This window comes from Phascolarctos cinereus, unplaced genomic scaffold, assembly GCF_003287225.1.
Source record: "Phascolarctos cinereus isolate Bilbo 61053 unplaced genomic scaffold, phaCin_HiC Scaffold_5;HRSCAF=322, whole genome shotgun sequence".
Classification (NCBI taxonomy): Eukaryota; Metazoa; Chordata; class Mammalia; order Diprotodontia; family Phascolarctidae; genus Phascolarctos; species Phascolarctos cinereus.
In genome coordinates this window covers 366,035,002-366,053,781 of record NW_027555958.1, presented here as the reverse complement: position 1 = coordinate 366,053,781, position 18,780 = coordinate 366,035,002, and the positions used below count along the sequence as shown (strand labels likewise).

General features: G+C 40.1%; 1 protein-coding gene across 2 annotated transcripts in view; it reads right to left on the bottom strand.

The window, feature by feature from the left end:
- Positions 1-16,890, bottom strand: part of PTPN14 (protein tyrosine phosphatase non-receptor type 14) — a 259,512-nt gene extending 242,622 nt beyond the window's left edge. For both annotated transcript variants that reach the window (XM_021007778.2, XM_021007777.2), the window contains exon 1: positions 15,830-16,890. The gene's annotated coding sequence lies outside the window, so the exon portion shown is untranslated. The remainder of the gene's footprint in view (positions 1-15,829) is intronic.
- Positions 16,891-18,780: the final 1,890 nt, after the last annotated feature.

Sequence of the window (18,780 nt, the reverse complement as noted above, 5' to 3'; positions counted from 1 at the left end):
AGGAAGAAGGGATAGATTATCCAGGCTCCTAACATTAATTCCTGAATATAAGTGCTGTATATTCTCTCAAAAGAAGGAATCTTGATTTTTTTTTAAGCTAAATTAAGCAACTTAAAATATTGCAACCTTTTTCTTTTTTTAATTTGGAAAGGAAAAGGAAAGGCTAACATGGAGCTTGAAGTATTCTGTTGACTTTCGTTCACTTTACATTTCAGAGTCAACATAGTGTCAGAGCTTAAAGAGATTAAGGGTTTCTAACATGTTGGTTCAAATACTGAAAGAAAAAGAACACAAATTACCTTCTCATTTTGTAAAGCTATGAAACTTAGGTCTTCACCACCATCATCAAAAAGAATTTCTTCATCAGCTGCCACTATGCTATTAATCAGAATGTCACTATGCTAAGTGATATACACAAAGAATTACATAATTAAAAGCACATTTCTTAACCTCCAAGAACTTGAAACCTAAGACAGAAAATGCAAACAAGTATAAAGCTTCAGAACAGAGAACAGAATTGAAAGGTTAGTGTGAGGAACTCCCTATATGCAGAAAATATCTTCACACGGGTAAAGCTGCAACTCATCCATAACTAACAACCTTAGAAAGTGCTGAAGGCACCAAGAAATTAAATGACGTGTTCAAGGTCACACAACTGGTACTTCTATGTCAAAGGCAAAACCTGAACTTCAGGGCTTTCTGACTTCATGTTCTCCATGGGGCCTCACAATTTCACTCTACCTGGACCTTTTTGCATGGCATACAGTAAAATCTTAACTGAATATTCATTTACTCAATTAGCATTTTTAAGCACCAGCTGAGTACACAGTATTATGCTAAGTAGGGGTTAGCAGAGATACAAAGTTTAGATGAGTTCTCTCATAAAGCTAAGAACCTTATAGAAGAATAAGCTAAAACATGGATCATAGGATCATAGATTTAAAACTGGAAGTGATCTCGAATGTCAGTTAGACCAACTTCTTCATTTTACAGACGAAGAAACTAAGGTCTAGAGAGATTAGGTGACTTGGCCAAAGTCATATATGTAGTAACAAAGCAAAGCTGTAATACGAGGCCCTCTGACTCCAAACCTAATGTTCCTTGTATTGTACCATATTGCATCTAGCTAGAAGGTACAATATTACCTAATAACATTACCAATTTGTAAAAACAGGGCTAGGTGAATAAATTAGATGTTCTCATTAAATAAAACCCTGTTACTTCAACCTTGATTACTGGAAACCTTTCTACAGCAAAGCCACACAACCAAAGCACTTAGAAAATTTGCCTTTCTAGAGCTTAGTTTCCTGGTAGCTGAAGGTTTGTCCCTTTAAAGTATCAAAAAAAATTTACCCTCATTACAATCATCTTAGATGCAAACCTCTCCAACATATGTTGAGTCACTGCTTTTTTAAATGTAGCAACACTGAAGAAAAATTAATCTTATCTCAGTGACTCAGGACATTATTATTATCATTGATTATCACAGTATACAGCAATACCCTCAGAATGTGTATTTACTAATGTTTGGCCAGACACCAAAATTCCCCAGACTTTAAAGCAACTCTGAGGTCTCATCTCGAATCCATCAAATTAACAAAGATAATTTTTAAATGAGGAGAGAATTCACTGTTAAAAGAACTGGGAGAAAAGTGTCATAACTCATCACTAAGAGAACTGTATGACTTGGGTCACCCATTCTGGAAAACAATTTGGAATTTTGCAAGAAAAGTTACCAAATTATATTTTTTAACCCTAAGATCCCACTACTGGTTCTAGACCTTTATGTACAAAATAGCCATAGCAACATTATCTGTAATAACAAAAAGCTGGAAAGAACCTATGTGCCCAGTGAATAAGCAAAAGCTAAACCACGGTATATAAATGTAATGTAATGTTATGACAAATGTGAAAAGATCAGAGAAACAGGGGAAGACTTGTATGAAGTGATGAGATAAAGCTAAGAAATCAGATGAAAAAAGAAAATACACAATGACTAATAGTGATGGAAATGAAGTCAACCCTAAGAGAGAACAAAATTCCAACTAAATACAATGTTGATAGCGTACTATCGAAATTAAAACACACATCCTTCCAGTTAACAACTGGTAAATATTACAAAAGTGAAAAAGCAACATGAAAGGGAATACATTTTGTGGAGCGGGTATTTGTTTGGGGAGTGTCCACTGTATCAAAACAAAACATTTTTAAAAATCAACATAAGTGAATAGTTCTAAGTGTCTGTGCTCTGTCCACCATTTCCCCCTCAACCTTCACCTTCTGATTTTGCCATTTCTGCTGGCAGCAAAACTATTTATCTAGCTTCCCATGAGTAAATCTTAAGATTATCTTTGATACTTCATTTCTCATATCCAATTACCAAGCCCTATCAACAGCAAGTCTGCAATGTCTCCCTATCTGCCCCTCCTCTCTGTTCCCACCGCACCCCATTATCACTAGGCTATCACTTCAACAGCTGCATTATCACTGCCACAGCTTCCTGAGAAGTCACATCCACCTTCACTCTCTCAGCCATCATCCACTGCCCTGATCACAGCCAAAATGATCTCCCTACTTCCAGAAACTTCTGTAATTTCTGCCTACCTCTCAAGTGCTGTTTAAATGCCTTTCTTACCAACCAAGACCCTCCCCACCATCTTGCACACTCTACCTTCCCAGTTTTATTATATATTACATTTGGCCCAACTTACATCCCAGTCAAAGGGCTGCTCACCAACTCCACAATATATCCTTGCCAAGATGTCTTTCTTCACAATGTTTCCTGTGCCTAGACTGTCATTCTTTCTCTCTTCACCTACAGAATTCCTATCCATTGTTTAAGGTCCATCTTAAATGCCACCAAATCCACTAAACCTTCACTAATCCTAACCAGTAATGACCTTCCCCTGCCACTTCATCCCAGACCTCACATGGCACACTGCCATGACTCTCTGATGTGATTCTGTAATATTGTGGAGTAGTTATCAGTGTTAAGTTTTGGGTTGTTTTTTTGTCTCCCTTTTAGACCATATGCTCCACGAGCACAGGGAGCTTGTCTCAACTCTATCTATATATCTGTAAATGCATATATAAAAAACCTCATTGCACTGTGCCCTACACATAGTAAACACTTAATAAATTAAACATTTGTGGAATTGTAATGAAATGAAATTCTAGCAGACCCTACGACACTAGTTAGCCTCTGAAGACAAGCCAGGCCACATACCAGATGACATGTTTGTAATCAGAGGCCCAGAGAAGCTAATTTTAAAGAGGCTCTTCACTGAAGGTTGGTAGACAAGGGATAAAGTTTTCCAGCTATAATAATTCAAAAGGAATGAAGGAATTACAATCTGCATTGATTGGCCAAGATGGTACTATATTAATGAAATCTCGGGTCCTTGAAGGACTGACATATAGTTATGTATCACCTCGAGGGGAGGGATGTGAGAAGCACTACAGAACTAGAGTCAAGAGAGTTTGTGAGGCAGCTATGTGGCACAGTGGATAGAGCTCCAGCCTTGAAGTCAGGAGGACCTGAGTTCAAATTTGTCCTCAGATACTTGACACTTACTAGCTGTGTGACCCTGGGCAAGTCACTTAATTTTGACTGCCTCACTAAAAAAAAAAAGAGAGAGAGAGAAAGAGAAAGAGAGAGAGAGAGAGAGAGAGAGAGAGAGAGAGAGAGAGAGAGAGAGAGAGAGAGTGTGTGTGTTTGGCACCTGATACAGCATACGGGGAAGGAGAAGGAGGTAGAAAAGCCTGAGGTTTCAGACCTGAGTGACTAGAAGAAGGGCAATGTCATTAACAAAAATAGGGAACCCAGAATATGGCAATTTGGTATTTATTTTAAAGGGAAGTTTAAGAGTTTGATTTCATATGTTGTTGGTTCTGTGTCCTTTCTTGCCTTCGGTTATCATTTCTCCAGTGCCTGCCTAAAGTAGCCTCTCTCCCACTTTCTAATTTGTTATTTCCAAATCTGTTAGGGTCTTAGAAACTAAGTAAAAAAACCCTGTTAATATTACATGCAAATTAAGAGTCAGAAAAACCTGAATACGAATTTGAAGGGCTCTATTTAAGGAAATCCAAGAGTTTTATTAAAGTTCATGGGCTTAGCAAAAAAAAAAAAATCTATCTTGGCTGTTAAGGGTTTTTTTTGTTTTGTTTTGTTTTAGGGGGTGGGGGCTAACTTTCAGGTTCTCTGTTTTATTTTGGATAAATAAAGTCATAAAATAGGGAAAATATCACTGTAATATGTATTAGTACATGTTCACGCCTTACCAAGGTCTCCTGAAAACAAAGTAATATTTATTTAATGAGGGAGGATCTCAGGGTCATTATTCTGAATGTTAATTTTTCAACATACAAATATTACATCTTGATGTGGTGAAAAAAGCACAAAGCAAAGATGACTTGTTTGCCAGAAGTGGCATACAAGACATCATGGAGGAAAGCATGTGATTGGAAAAGGAGGTAGGCTGACTGACATCTAGGGGTCTGATATCTCTAGTGATCTCTATAGCATCTTCTGTGGATCTACAGAATTAAAAAAGATCTAGATGGAAGACTTGAGAGGCAGGGTGACAGAAAGAAGACAAAGCAGCCCAGAGCTAGGAAGACCTGAGCTCAACTCCCGGCTCTGCTACTTACTCACAATGTGACCCTGGGCACGTTACTTAACTCAGTGGTCTAAGCCAGTGATGTCAAACTCAAAAAGAAAGGAGGGCACCTAACCATATATGAGAAATCCTGGTGGCCACATGTTGACTTAGAAAACTAGATATTAGCACTATCTATGTTATATTATATTTTCATTTTGTTAACTATTTTCCAACTATATTTTAATCTAGTTCAGGGCACACTTGAAATTGTTACAGGTTGAGTGAGTGTTTGGTAACTCTGTTCCAAGCAATTTCTCTAAGACTAGAAGCTGTGGATCATGTTTTGCTGACTTGTATCAAAGAGAAAGCTCTACACATTACTGGCAGGGTGCCCTCTATACCAATGAAATCACAGGTTCAAACCCTATCCATGTTCCTATGGATGATTTACATAAGGACAAGAATATGAATCATACAAGATGTTCAAATTCAAAAAGATCAGAGATTCATTGAAATACACGATATCCCAAAAGTCTTTGTTCCATTTTAGGCTTTGATAGCTTAAAATGGCACAAAAAGTTTTGAAACATCCAGTATAATCATAACACCATCTATGATATCAGAAGACTGGAAGTTGGTCTGTTAAATATGCACCTGAGATGAGGATTTTGTTGTTTGTTTTTTCTCTCTTAAAAATGAAGAAAAGTGTCCATTCATTCAAGGGTTCAGTTTAGGTTTCAGCATATGGAGCATGTACTTATTTAATCTTTATTATTACCAAGGTTAACTTTTATCTAATTAAAGTTGTAAATTTCTTCACTAAAATCCTACTTTACTATCTCGTCAGGGCTGGGGTTCCTGAAGACTATACTAGTAGACCATAAGATCTGGCAGCTCAAAATTAATTGGAAAAGGTGATCAATACAGGCCCAGCAATGGGCTATGTGTCCATCATCCAAGCAAGCAAAGTACAAACGTTCATAACTAGAAGATTGGCTAATATGTGATTTTAAAAAAAATTATTTTTGTCAAAGTAACTCAAAAGACAGTCTACTCAAGCATGCTCTGCACAGTCCCTAGCAGAGTAAGCTTCTTTCAGTTGTTTCAAGATGGTCACATCTACGAAATCACTTGAACGAAGATAAATTCCTAAAACTCAACAACCATGTATTCTTAATGGCAAGTAATTCATGAACCACAAGACTCAATACAGTTCTAGATGTCCTATAAAGGAGAAAAATGCAACTGAATGGATAACACAGAGACAGTTTTATGGAATATTAATTAAAAGCCCTGCCTTGTCACAATTAGCAATGTCACCTTAGGCTTAATTACTTAACCAACTGGGAAACTACTTTTCATTTATGAAAGGAGGGGGCTGAAACTGATAATCTTTAAGGTCCTTTCCAGTATCATAATTCTAGTGTACATATTTTGTTTCCTTTATGTATCACTGAGCAGAGTTTGAGTGTTTAGACTGATGTATAAGGCAATGGATTTCCCACCCACCCCCTTTTTTTTTAATGGTTTTTGTCCTTTTAAAAATACACAGAGAACAAAAGTTCAGAGGGAAACACAAACAGGATAGCACTGAAAGTAACATGATGGATTTAATATAGACTTTTTTTAAAAAATCAAGTTGTATATAGCAGAGATTCATGATTTTAAATATCCTCTTTCTACAGTAGTTCACATGTAGAAATGTTCTCTTTTTTTGCTATTCAAAATAAAAGATGTATTATTTCCCTCCACTAAATCCTTGCTCTGATGGTATGAAGGTGACCCTGGGTCCCTGAAGACTTAAGTCTGAAGAGCTGAAGTCCTACCACGCTTGGAAGGAATCAAGTACAGTCCCAACAAAACACATATAAACACACACGCACACACACACACACACACACACACACGCACACACAGAGACATCAGTTGTAACTAATTCTTCAAGACCCCATTTGGGGTTTTCTTGGCAAACATACTAGAATGGTTTGCTATTTCATTTTCCAGTTCATTTTACATATGAGGAAACCGAGGCAAACAGGGTTAAGTAACTTGGCCAAGGTTTCATAGCTAGTAAGTGTCTGAGGCTAGATCTGAACTCAAGATGAGTCTTCCTGACTTCAGGCCCAGCACTCTATCTGCCCAACAAAAGATCAGCCTATCTAAATTCAGGAAGGTTGATCACACCAGGTTAGCCACAGGGTAATGAATTATTCAGCCATAAACCATTTTAGACCATTTTCTAAGTTACAGAGAAGATACATTCTGAAATAACATAGGCAGTAACAGCACTAGTGAAATTACAGATCACTGAACTACAAAATGGGCTAGTTCAACTTTCAGTTCTCCAAAATAATGGCATTTTAAGTGGAATAACAAGACATTTTTGTATGTAATTCTTCAAAGGACTGACATAGAATAGTAGATAGGCAGCTAGCTTTGTAATCAGGAATACCCGGGTTCCAATTCTACCTCTGACACATACTAGCTGTGTGACTATGCACAAATCACTTACCTTCTCAGTACCTCTATCAACTTTTTAAAACTTTCAGTTGTTGAGATGTTGCTGGTCTGCATCAGTGGAGGGAGTTTCCATACCAAGAATTCCCCATAATCCTGAAAATTACAAGTCTGGACCAAAATGATCACCATCATAGTGATAATAAAAAAAAAAACCTTTCCTAAGCAATGTAAGTGACACTATACATCAATAGGTGGAGAAGCAAAATGTCTAAATTGCATCTCACTAATAAGGAAATCCCAAATGTCATTATGCCTACCTGGTTCCTAAGTGAACAAACTGCAAATTGGGAAACAGCAAAATATTTTTTAGTGACGACAACAACAATGCTAATCACAATCATCTTTTTCAGGCTTTGATTCATTTTAGATAAACCAATATTTTTTTAAAGAATATAATTAAAACTATTTTGATAACATAGTTCAATTAATTGTATAATTTCCATTATATAAATAACTTCAGTTATACTTTTTTTGTTAAACCACATAATTGTTTAATATTCCACAACTAATTTAAACCACTATTATGTTTATACCAATGAATTTGTGTGACCTTGTAAAAATTATTTCAATTAAAAGACATATTCCATCCAGAATGTTAGTATAATCTATGGATTTAAATGTAGGTAATCAAAAAAGTCACTTCCAGTTTTCAAATGATAATTTGGAGATAGGCTTAAATCTAACAAATGAGTACCTTCATCATTTAAAGTACATTTTACCAAATGTATAATGAAAAAATTATGCCTAATAGATCACAGGATTTCCCTGGCAGAAGCCAAAGTTAATTGCCACATGGAGCCTTAAATGAAACCTAATTGCCAGCTCTAGCTGTCACAGCTGACCCTGTAACAGCCCAGCACACCCTCCATAAAACATAATACTGCATAATCCTCCTTCATTATGGCTATTACAGCCCTGCAGTTGGATATAATAAACTCAGCGACCCCTTCTAAGAAAGGATATATTGCTGCTCCATTCTAAATCAACTACTTTCGATAACACTAATATGGCAACCTCACATCAAGGAGTAGCGCTTTTGGCCCAGATTTATCACATGCTGAAGTTAAACCCAAGAAAAATCCAAAATGAAGACTGATCACAGGATCAGCCAGAAGAGAGAATGCCTATGAAATGTCACTGTAAGAAATCAAATAGGAACAAAGTAAATAACTCAAGAGAAAGTCTGGAAAACAAATTCTGAACATTAAGAAAAACATCAGTGCAATTACAATTTCAAATACTATTTCCAACCCCTACTTCTGTGTCTGTAATAAATAATGGGGCAAGGTCCCCAAAATCTGCTTTCTGCCATATCAAACAAATGTTTATGGTTAATAATTTTGTCTTCATTTCATTTATTTGGGAAATGAAAAAAGTACACAGAATCAATAGCGTACTTTACGGTATAACACAGGTGACAAAATCAAGTTGCTGTGTATGTGACAGCTTGAGTTGTTGGCAAAGTAAGAGAACTCTGTCTGGATGATGAAGAATCAAGTTGGATTACCCACGACACCCTTCTTTTATTAAGTACGTTTTATTTTTTTATTTTTTCCCCACTTAATAGTATTTTATTTTTCCAATTACATGTAAAGATAGTTTTCAACATCATTTTTGTAAGATTTTGAGTTCCAAATTTTTTCCCCTCCTTCCTTCCCTCCCTCATCCCCAAGACAGGAAGCACACCGATAGAGGTTGTACAGGTACCATCATGTTAAACTATGACACCCTTCTTAAAGCAGAGAGGGCCTGGACATACCTCACAGGCTGGGAACAGGTTTCTACCACATTTAAATTCTCTCTGCCCATAAGAATTAAACTTGCTTACAAAGTACCCCTACAGCAATACTGCAAACTGTTTTCAATTGGGAAGTTCTCCTTATGGAAATACCTGCTAGTCTGCCTCAATTTAGGGGTGTGTCATGACTGCTGTCTTTTTCGATTTTCAACCTATCCTAGTTACCCATTGGTTGGCCTTGAAAATATGTGGAAATTTTGCCTTAGTCTCTTTTACAAAACAAGATATAAGAGGGCAAACAAGGTACTTAAAGAAAATAGTCTTCAATGATCTGCCCAAACCTGCAGAGATTGGTTTTGTGTCCTTGCTGCCAAATGTCCCTATTTCTTAAACCCTGTCTTTGCTAGGGATCTCTAATGGCTGACACCTTTCATTTCCTAAGGCATTACAAGTTTGTAAAGTTCAGAGAATAGTCTCTGAGGCTTTGGAAGTTTCTGAGTAAGGTATAGTTTTTATTAGAAAGCATATTGCCATTGACTTCAGGAGATGGCTTCTACGTGTCAGGTCTTTTCTCAGACAAGGACATGTGATATGGATACTCCAGACACGTATAGTTATCAATAGACATGAGGTTTGTCTAGTTCACTTCACCACTACTAAGAACCAAATTCTAAACCAGGTTTTAACTCTAACAAATGTTATGCGTGGCGCTCAGTAACCCTTTCAGTACTTGAGAGGTCTTAAATGAGCCGGGAACTCTCCTCATCTCTTAGACAATCAAAAGTATTCTCCAAACCTCCTCAGCAAAAACGTAAAATTTGTACCATGCCCCACCAGAAAAGCAGGGTGAGATTCCTAATTCCCCAAATACAATAAAATAACAAAAGAAAATAAAGCTTTTGAGTGTCTTCTGATCACTTCAAGACAAGAAAAGTAGGCTGTTGGTTAGCTATGGAACACACATAGAAGGTTTGACAACTTTGCTAGTGGCCATCAATGGGTCTGACATCACTGAGAGAGGCGTGATAGTACCATAGGTTCCCAAAGTGGGCAATACTGCCCCCTGGGAGGGGTGCTGGAATGATCCAGGGGGCCAATAGTAGCCTTGGGTGCAATTGTGGGGCATTGAATTAAAATAAGGGGGCAGTGGAAGCATAAGGAAAGAAGAAAGGATGAGAAAATTTTGAAAAACTGTTCATACACATTTCACCTGTTGTGTAACAGAGTTAAAGTCGTAGTGATTACATTATTTTCCATATATACACACAAAATGCAAGTTATAATGGTTATAACAACTTATAAGCAGTTATAACATAACCAATCAATAGTCAAGTCCGCCAACAGGTCTTAACAAGTAAGTGTTGGCAGGCAAGCATGTTGTACATTGTCAGGAAGTCCAGCATGCATCGGCAGGAATATGTGCATGTAATGACTTTTTACAATATGATACTATATGGTTACACGACACAATATTGCATCATCAAAATGTCAATGCAGGAAAAAAACCCCACAAATTTACAATAAAATAGTAAACTTAAGATTTCATTTAAAAATATATATATATATACATTTTATATTTTTTTGAAATGGCACAAATTTAAAAAAAAATGTTAAAGGATTAAAGAAAGTAGATTTCCATGGAAGTGCTGAGTAATTTTTTTTAAAAAGAGGGCAGTAGGCCAAATAAGTTTGGGAACTTCTGATGTAGACTCAAGTCTATGGTGTCCTTTGTGCTGAGCTCCAACTTTAACCAATGATGTTTATGAACAATACCAACTTAAGTCAACCATCCAAGATATTACAACTGTGCCTGGGTGTCTATTTACACTTTAACTTGCTTTTCCATCATTATCCTCTCCAGATCTCGCAAGTAGCCAATATATACAGGATGTCTGACTGGGTTACTGGATCTATGGATTGAGAAGAGAGGCTCTTCTATGTAAAGCTAGTTGACTAAGGTACACGGTATACTCTAACAAACTACACTAACTCATACAGATATAAAATTCTAACACCAACACCAAGAGTTAGTTAAGGATGATAATAATAACACTGGTCTCTTCTTCTTGAGAAAAGTTTTAAGGCCAATGTAGTAGAGTTCTTTGGATGGCAAAACCAAGTCAATGCACCCTGCTAGCTACCAGAAAAACAGGAAAATTTAAAAAAATATATTAGCATGCCATTGATAATATAACTTAGACATTTAACCATCTCCTCCACTCCCTCCACACCCCCAGAATAACTACATTCCAAATCAGTGTTGCCTGCTGTTGAGAAACAGCACTGAACTAAGAGGCAAGATTTGGGCTGTAGTCCTGGTTTTATCACTTATTAGCTGTCAGACTTTGGACAAGTCATTTAATATTGGTGAACCTTAATTTCTTCACCTATTTAAGAAAAAAGTGGGGAAAAGGATGATATACATAGGCATTGGAGATATAATACCTATGTGTATCATCCCATGGCTTCTGAGAAGACATGTGAATGTGAAAGTGCTTTAAGCATTTTAAAATGTGATATAAATATAAAGGATTGTTATCACAAAAAGCCAACTACCAGAAAAGCAGTTGGTAAGATTCTTATATAGACACACATCATGAGTGATTATTAAATGAAGGGTAAGGGGTGAGGGAGAGGAAGAAGATGTGAACTTCTGCTATCCAACAAGCCACACATTTCATTTTCGAAGTTTTTCTCCCTTTGACCATTTCAAAGCAGTACCTACACCTGAGATTCCGACCTCCCTCTAACCCCACAGATCTGTAACTCCAGTGTTTTGCTGGAACCCTCCTTTCCACATCAAGAACACATACCCATGTGCCCTATGACATTGCTCAGGTCTGCGAAGAACTCCTTCTTACATCCTCTGCTACCAGGAGGTAGGTACGAAGATCACTGAGTTAATGTTTATCAAATACTTCTCAGCTTCTCAGATGAAAAGCATCACTGAAGTACGAGGTACCTGTGGGGTGGGTGGGTCAGCATTGAGTTGTGTTAGAGGATAAATAGCATGATCCATGCGGACACGAAAGAAACCATGTCTCCAAAAAAGACTCTTCCATGACTGTTTCCAGACTATTCAGGTCTCAATTTTAAAGGTCTGCAGATGCATTCCCAAAAGCCAAAAACTGAAATTTTCCTCTAAATATCATTACTCAAAGGCATGAGGGACTTTTACATCAGCACAAATCACATGTTTGGTCACTAGTGAGAGAGGAGCACATGGAAAAATATGTGCTCCTTTCTTCCTGTCTTTCTTCCCAGAAGCTATATTTTGGCTTCTGAGTGACTTTACCTAAAACAAAACCTCTCAACTTCCATGTCCTATACAGCTTGGGGCAAATAGACTAAACAGTAAAAAACAGGCTGCATGTGTATGCGGCATGCATGTGAACCCAATCCTAAAAAGGAATCAAACACAAAAATGTTTTTGTAACAATAATTGATTCTCAAAAACATAAGGAACTCTCCCAGGGTCACACTCTGCATAAGTTTGGATGAAGCTGACAAAGAAGCAATAAGTCAAATAGAGAATCAATACAGCCCTGGGCAAGGTGCAGATAAACAACAGCTGGTAATTCACAAAACTTCACTTAAGCATTCATTTTAACCTCCTTTTCACCAAAATCTTCTTCATCCTGACTAACAGCATGAGACTTAATTGACTAAGAGTTTTGTCTTGTCTCTTTTGGGACGTCAAGGTGACACTGGATAGGAATTCATGTCAGGAAGTTTGTTGTTCAGTCATTTTTCAGTCATGTCCGACTCTTCGTGCCTCCATTTCGGGTTTTCTTGGCAAAGATACTGGAGTGGTTTGCCACTTCCTTCTCCAGCTCATTTTACACGTGAGGAAACTGAGGCAAACAGGGTGAACGACTTGCTTAGGGTCATACAACTAGTAAGTGTCCGAGGCCAGACTTGAGCTCAGGAAGATAAGTCTTCCTGACTCCATGGCACTCTATACAGGAGTCAGGAAGACCTGAGTTCTGGCCTTAGATATCTCCTAGCTGTGAGACCCTGGGCAAGTCACTTCACCCTGTCTGCCTCAGTTTCCTCATGTGTAAAATGAGCTGGAGAAGGAAGTGGCAAACCACTCCAGTATCTTTGCCAAGAAAATCCCAAATGAAGCCACAAAGAGTCACACATGACTTAACAACAACCTGTCTCTCTTCCCTTCCTCAATTGATGAAAGCTCTGGCATTCATTTTATTTGTTGAGTACCTACAGACAAAACTAAAATAATAGGGTAGGATGTGGATAAAGGAAAAGAAACAAGGGAAAAGCAGGTAGTGTTGTGAATAGAAAGCAAGCCTTGCAATCAGGAAGACCTAGGTTCGAGATTCATCACTAACAAATACATGCTATGTGACCCTGGATAAATTACTTCATCCCTCAATGCTTGGGGGCACTGAGAAATTAAGACTATAACTGGGTAGAGAAACAAGACTATTGTGCAATGATAAAGGGAGCTTTCTCACCAGGAGTTCCCTGGACCAAAGAAATTACTAGACCAGACCAAAAAGAAACAAAAGGCTTCACAAGTAGTCCATAAACTGAACAACCAGCTCCTGGATACTCAACTGAATATCTTTATTCTCATTCAAAAAGACCTAGATCCCAATAAGAAAATAAAAATATAAGAGGAAATCATCTTAGTATCTCACCCTCACCCTACAACTCAAGGCAAATAAAAGAGTCTTTACGACACTTGAAATTTCTGGTTTCTTTTTGGTGTACCAAAAGGCTCTTCCATTCTTGGCTCACTTACATGCTGCTGCCTGCAACTGAAATGTTTGTCTAAACTTAATGTCTACTTTAAGCATAACTGGCTAGAAAGACTTGTCTTCACCTACCACTCCTCCTGGGAAGATCACAGACGGTCAAGGAGAATCTTCACCAGTAGGCGGAGAGGCAAAGATGAACGCAAGTGGTTATTTAAAAGAAATAACCACGCATTTTTCCCAGTCAGATGTCTGATGCATAGAAATAAAATCACAGACACTAGCATAGCACAACCACCATGCACAAGAGTAAGGCGCTAATCATACCAGTGCTAATAAAAGTAGCATGTTATACAGGAAAGGGCACCAGATTGACAGTCAAAAATGCAAGGTTCCGTGGCTAACTCCATCTGATTACCAGCCTAATGACCCTGAGCAAGTTTCTTAACCCCACCTCCTCTTCCCCTCCCCATCTTGTGGAATGCATACAAAGTAGTGTATGTAAATATGAGTGTATATACGAATTATATACGGTGACGTATGATATCAGCCCTACAAAGAACAGCTCGTTTAAAAACTGGCTACAAGTTGACACTTGCACTATGTATACCATAATAAGCTTCTAAATTAGGGACCTCATACAGTATACCATGGCTACAGCATGAAAAGCTGTCATATGCCATTCAACTTCCTATGCATCAGTCCATCCCTAATAAAGTTGCAGGAAAAAGAAAGTGGCTCTTATAACTGTGCTGTAGCAATAACTATAGCATTTCTAAGCGATTTATAAGAGAATGAGCATTACTGACACAAGCACTCACTCTCACCAAGGCATAACAAAAGCAAAAGGCGTACATTTCTGACGTTCTTTGATCTCTAAACTGCTTACATAAAATAGGCAAGCTATTTAACTTCCACCTCTCAGTTGGTGGGCTTACTCTTAAAATGGATGAGCAGTAGCAAAGTCCCTACTGCTGCTAGCGCCTGCCACCTCACCGCCATAACCAAAGGTGACCACAACGAAAGGCTGTATAGTGCAACTAACCTTTTGCCTATAACAGTGGAGCAGCCCTTGACAACCTAGAGCCCACAGTAGGGTTCTCCACACCTGAGGACATGTGGACATAAAAGTCCCCTCTCTCAGGTTTGATTCAAACCTGTCTGTGCCCTATCTCATCTCTACCATCAGGGAAAAAGGCTACTACTGACCTCCAATCTTTAACTTGGCCCCTACTTGATTGAATTTTCCTGTGGTTACTAGATTCTGATTTATTCTGTCCTGCATGTTCTTTTTTTGTATCTGATGGTTGAGGGGTAAGAACCATAGTTTCTTTTTTGAAATTGGTCAGAAGAGGAAAAAGCAGTACACTGTCAAAGATCCCTGCTACAAGATACCTTGGTTGCAGAACTAGAAGACGTCCCCACTTGAAGGCAACAGCTAACAACCCCAAGCTTCCTTCTTGAGTTCTCACCTTACAGAGAGCAAACAGAAAAAGGGGCAGAAAACTGGGTGGACAGTACATTTTACCTTTTTGCTCCCTCCAGGTAAAACGATGGTAAGCCTCTTGCAAAGTGTCCCCCTAAAAATCTGTTTTCTAAGGAGGGAGTTGTTAAACCTCAATCAGTTTGAGTGGGGGTTTTTTTGGAAGAGGAGTGGGCCAGAAAAAAATCTGGTCGGAGACAAATTTCACAGATATGGGCTATGGGCCCCGAAAGAGCTGTTGGCAAACATGGGGCCTAGTGAGGGGGCAGGAAGAAACTTCTTTCTCCACGGGGATCCCCCGTAGTGGGCTGGGCGGTGGGGTGTCCCACTAGAGGAGTCTGCCTCCCCTCAGAGGAAGAGAACGTCCTAAATCCCTTAGCATCCCCCCTCCCCCAACAACGTGGATATCTTCAAGAGGCAACCCTTCCCCACTAAAACTCAAAAGGAATTGAAGGAGGCTTCGGCTAATCAGACTCCTAGCGACCTCCAACCCTCACCAGGCAAGCTCTGCGCCTTCACTACGGGAGTAATCCCTCTAGCCAGCCAACTCCTGCACAGCGGAGGCGTCCGTCCGTCCGTCCGTCTGGTCCGTGGTCGGCCAGAACGCAAGTTCGTTCTCCAAGTGTTTGCCAAAGTCATCTGCAAGCAGCGGTGGAGCTGAAAGCCAGCCTTCCAAAGCCCCTCTAGGACTCCAAGCAAAGGCACGGACCGCAGAGCTCCAAGCCTTGGCCAACAGGGTGTGTGTGTTACGTACCCCGACACTTACCTGCTTACACGTCCCCCCCGGACAGAGGTCCCGAGTCCCCCACGAAAAGGTCGGCGGCGGCAGAAGCTTCAATTCCCCAAGGAATTTATTACAGTGGCTGATTTGGGAAGGGGAGGGGGGAAGTAGTGGAGGAGGAGGAGAAAGGGGAGGGAGGTTTCCGCTCCGATCAAGCGAGGAGAGTCCAAGAAGGAAGAAGGGAAGGATAAGAGGAGGAAAGGGGGAAATAGAGTGAGAAGAGAAACCTAGTCATCCAATGTGGGTTTTGTTCCACGGCCGGGAGATCCCAAGGCTTAAGGCCCAAGAGGATGGGGTGAAGTGGGAGGGAGAGAGAGGGCCCGCTAGCAGCTACTTTGTGTGTGCTCTTTCAGGAGAACTGAAGGTTGGAAGAGGGGACGGCGGGGCGGAGGCAAAAATAAAAAGTTACAGCAACCTGCCCCAAGATCTGCTCACGTTGCACTCCAGGGAGGGAAAAGTTTGCACTGACTTTCGTGGGCTAAGCAAGCGAGAGCCGCAGGAAATGCAAGAAGGAGAGAGAGGAGGGAGGAAAGGGGCCGCTCGGGGGAGAGGAGATGAAGCAGGCGCCGGGGGCAGCGGCGTCCCCACCCCCCAACACGGCTGGGCTCTGAGGCGCTGGGGTGCCGGGAGGAAGAAGGGAGGGAAGGGGCTCGCGGTGGGGGGCGGAATGGAATGTGGCCCGAAGAGGAGTCCCAAGGGTGTAGGCTTTGCTGTTCTGTGCGCACGCCTCTGTGTGAGTGTGTGGTGTGTGTGTGTGTGTTTATGCGTGTGTTTGGAACACGAAGCTGGAGCTCCCTAGCCGAAGCAACCCTGCTCAGCTCGCGGAGCTACGTCCTTGGGGACGTCACAGAGCAGGAATCCGTGGAATGTGGGGCTGCTGGAGCTCCTGTTGCAGGGCCGGTAGATGTCCAGGGACTTCTAAATATTTTGCTTTGAGGAGGGGGAAGGGAGAATGGGGATAGTGAGAAGAGGTCGAAGTGAACTACCATCCAAGAGTCAGAAGCTTGAGAATAGAAACGGGAAAAATACCCTAGCTAGTGGGCTGGAAGAACACTGCAGCAGTAGTGCAAGCAGGAATAACCCACCTCCGTCCCTGGGGGTGGAGCTATAGGAGGGGCCTGACCAAACCCTCTGGGAGAGACCAAATACAACCCCCTTTAAGGGGACCCTCTGCCCGGTCACCCCACGCACAAGCTTCCAGGAGCATCTGACGCCTACGAGAGCAGCTAGGAGAAAGCAAGGAACTCTTGTATCCTAAGCATGCTTAGTGGCTTTCGGCCAGGTTGGTCTTTAGAGCATCGGGAACCTAGTCTCCTTGACGACCCCCCCCAGCTTATAAAAAATGCATATAAATAGAAACATAAATGGAATGTATCATTCTGCCTGATCATGTGGTACCACATAATTGCCCCACCCGTGGGCTTGGCACAGGAAGAGTATTTCCCTAAATCTTTTGGAGGTGATGTTAAAGTAAGGCAGTGTGATGGGAAAAAGAAGCCCTGACCATAGTTCTAGCCCTGGCCCTTCTACTGGCTGAAAATCTAAGACCTTGGGCAAGTCTGGACCTTTTGAGACCAAAATGATGGTTGGAGCTCTGTGAGATCTCTTATGGTTTGGGTTGTAGGGGGGAAGGAGAAACAGCAAATATCTCATGATCATCATCTAATCTCAATTTTCTGTTCTTCCATCTCTATTACTATTCCATCGACTATTATTGTCGATACTACCCTAGAATCTTGTGTACCTCACCCGCCCCACCCCACCACCCACACACCTACTTGCCATTCCAGACCTGTGAATCTTCAACCTCACAGTCCAATGGCTTCATCATGCCCCAGAGTTGCAAAGCATAGATTGAGGTAATCAATCAATTTAAAACAATTATTAAATATTTGCAGCGATAGAAATACAAAGAAAGGTGAGAACTGTCCCTTCCATTAGAGCTCTAATTCTAGAAGGGGAGACCGTGTATAAATAACTGAGTACTTACAAGATACATACAAGTAGCTTCAAGTGGGGAAAGCACTACCAGCCAGTGGAGAAAGAAAGGCCTCTTACAGAAGTCAGAATTGGAACTAAGTCTTGAAGGAAGCCAAGGCACCTAAGAGCTAGAGGTGAGGAGAGAGAATTCCAGGCATGAGGGATAGACAGTGCAAAGGTATGGTTATGAGAGATGAAATATAGTGTTCAAGGAAGGGCGAATACGTCTTTGTAGCCAGAAGATTAGAGAGCTTAAGTTTAAGAAGTTTGGAAAAGTAGGAAGGGGTCAGGAGATTGAATGCCTTAAAGGCCAGAGACGTTATATTTAATACTAGAAGTAATAGGAAGCCACTGGAGTTTATTGAGAAGGGAGGTTACATTATGAGACCTTTGCTATAGAAAAATCATGAAACAGCTGACCTCACCACTACAAATTTGTTATATAACCTTAACTGAGCCTTTGATGCTGGTCAACACTCCTTCAGTATCCCTCATTCATTCTCTATTTTTATTTTACACTGCATATTTTAAGCCTTCTCTCCTCCTCTCCAAACCTTAACCCCTCACATTTACAGCATATGATCTAGCTTCTCAGTCAGTTCATCAATAAACATTTATTAAGTTCCTACTATGTTTGTCCCAGGCACTCAGTAAGAACACTGAGGCAATATGGTGTAGTAGAAATAGTATTCTATCTGGAGTCAGGAAACCTGGGTTTGAAATCCTGGCTTTGCTACCTACTGCCAGTGTGACTTTGAGAAGTCGCTTCATTTCTCGGTCCCTCTGTTTTCTCATTTGTATAATGAAGGAAACGGACTAGTCATTGGTGTCAAACTCACATAGAAATGGGAGCCACTAACCATAGATAAAGATCCCTGTGGGTCACATATTAACTTAGAAACCCATACATGTTTTTAAATTTCCTTTTTAATATGTCAACACATTAAAATCAGATA